The sequence below is a fragment of the Rhincodon typus genome, chromosome 8, assembly GCF_021869965.1.
Source record: "Rhincodon typus isolate 14 chromosome 8, sRhiTyp1.1, whole genome shotgun sequence".
Taxonomy (NCBI): domain Eukaryota; kingdom Metazoa; phylum Chordata; class Chondrichthyes; order Orectolobiformes; family Rhincodontidae; genus Rhincodon; species Rhincodon typus.
This window is the reverse complement of record NC_063339.1, coordinates 93,582,903-93,585,415: the sequence shown is the minus strand read 5'-3', so window position 1 is coordinate 93,585,415 and position 2,513 is coordinate 93,582,903. Positions and strand designations below refer to the sequence as shown.

The 2,513-nt window shown below is 46.6% G+C and overlaps 1 non-coding gene across 1 annotated transcript; it reads right to left on the bottom strand.

The window, feature by feature from the left end:
- Positions 1-2,228: 2,228 nt before the first annotated feature.
- On the bottom strand, positions 2,229-2,300 carry trnad-guc. Its single transcript has one exon. It is a non-coding gene; the product is annotated as a tRNA-Asp (tRNA).
- Between the last annotated feature and the right edge of the window lie 213 nt (positions 2,301-2,513).

Sequence of the window (2,513 nt, the reverse complement as noted above, 5' to 3'; positions counted from 1 at the left end):
TTTGGACTCGCCCACCGTGTGATAAAGACCTTGACTACTCACCCTGTCCATATCCCTGATGATTTTATAAACTTCTGCCAGGTCGTCCCTCAGCCTCCGACGCTCCAGGGAAAACTGCCCCAGCCTTTTCAGCCTCGCCGTACAGTCCGAAACCTGCAACCCTGGCAAGTTCCACGTGAATATTTTCTGGGCAGGCCAACATGATATATTTTATTTTTCCATAATACCAATAACGCTGGACTGCATCAATCTATTTGAAACAGAGATGTAAGTAAGTAGCTGTGTTCTTTAACACAGAAATGATAGTGACAGTTGGTGTGTGGATCATGAACCGATGTTAATGAGCCGTACATTTTGGTGCAGTCAATTTCAAAATCCAAAATGAGACTACAATGCAGAGAATCAGAGATCATAGAAACCCGACCGTATCGAAAGAGGCCATTCGGCCCATTGAAGCTGCACTGGTGCTCGAAGAAAAGCAAAGTTTCTGGAACAGCTCAACAGGTCCGGCAGCGTCTGTGAAGAAAACATCAGAGTTAACATTGCGGGTCCGGTGACCCATCCTGAGAACCGCGAAGAGCTTTCTGAAAATCTGCATTTCCCACCGCTGAACAATCTGGTCTGCACATCACTGCACAAGAGGGGCAATTTCCCACGGCCAATTCACCACACCAGCGGATGATGTTTTAGCTCGATGATCTATCCCATATCGCTGACACAGCGTTGTGATAAATTCCGCGAAGGGCTGTTTATCTGTTTCGTAGTATTCGATTTGCTGCGTGCATATTCATACAAGTGGTTCCAATGATCGAAAAGGATTAGAGTTATCTCATTGAGCAGTAAGAAAGTTGTCGCCAAATGAGTGAGTGCAGGCGAAAACAAATCCGTCCACCCCACTTGTATCAGCTCCTGGGGAGATTGTGAGAGGGCAAAGACGTGACTTCTGCAAGTTTGCAGAAACAGTCCTTATCGCAATGCAAAGCATTTGATAGATTTGTTCCTGATTTAAGTGTTTACTGGAAGCAGGGAGCTGAGCAAGATATTGGGTAAACCGATTCAGTTGTGAGAGGCGAAACAGCAATTTCCTTTCTTGCAGTGCGAATGAGATTGTATAGCGCAGAGAATTTCGATATGTGTTCCCGATCACTGGAGAGTCCATAACCAGAGATCACAGTTTGAGGATAAGCTGCAATCCATTTAGGTCTGAGGTGAAGGGAATATCGTCACCAGAAAGCAATGAGCCTGAAGAATTTTGTGTTACACAAAACGGTTGAAGCCAAAACATTGATTAGTTTTATAAAAAGTTCTTCGGGTTCAAGGGACAAAAGAACCTGCGGTGAAAAGTGAAACAGGGTACTGAGTTGGGTGAACCCGATGATCATATTGAATAGTGGAGCAGGCTGCAAGGACCGACTGGCCTCTTCCTGCTCTAAAGTCTATACAAAGCGACCTCGCACCGAGCCTTATGAAACAACACAACAAACAGATTATCAGTGACAAAAACGCCCATCAGCGAGAACCCGTCGTTTCTTGCTGCAATTTTGTATCCGATGAGTGAGATGCACTGACGCTAATTTCACTCTTCTTTGAGAGATGTAAGTAAATAGCTGTGTTCTTTAACAAAGAAATGATGATGACGTTGGCGTAGTGTGGGTCATGCTACGGAATGAAAAGCCCCGTGACAGTGTGGATGCAAAATTGTCTGTGAGGAATTGATTTCCACACTCGAGCACAGTGCACGGTGTTGTTCCAAGAAGTCTTATTGAGACCACCTCTCTTCTGAACCGATGTTAATGAGCCGCACATTTTGGTGCAGACAAGTTCAAAATCCAAAATGAGACTACAATGCATAGAGTCAGAGATCATAGAAACTCGTCCTTACAGACAGAGGCCATTCGGCCCAGTGAGGCGGCATCGACTCTCGAAGAAAAACAAAGTTGCTGGAAGAGCTCAGCAGGTCCGGCAGCATCTGTGAAGAAAACATCAGAGTTAACGTTGCGGGTCCAGTGACCCATCCTCAGATCCGAGAAGAGCTTTCCGTAAACCGGCATTTCCCACGGCTGAACTATCTGGTCTGCACATCACTGCACAAGACGGGCAATTTCCGACGGCCAATTCACCAAACCAGCAGATGTTTCGCCTGTGAGAAGGAAGCTCAACGGAGACCGGGGAGAAGGCACAAACTCCACACAGACATCACCCAAGGTTGAATCAAAAAGGCTTAAAGCCTCCCCGGCGGGGAATTGAACCCCGGTCTCCCGCGTGACAGGCGGGGATACTAACCACTATACTACCGAGGACGGCACGGGACCAGCCCTGCCCTCGGGGCCACTACGCGTGCACCAGGAAAATAAAACTGCTTTGCCATCCGAATTCTATTTCCTATTGCTTGGCACATAGCCTTGTATGCCTTAGCATCACAAATTTACGTCTGAATACTTCTTACAGGTAATCGGATGTCTGCCTCTAGAACACTTATAGGCACTGGCTTCCAGATTCCAAACACCTACTGG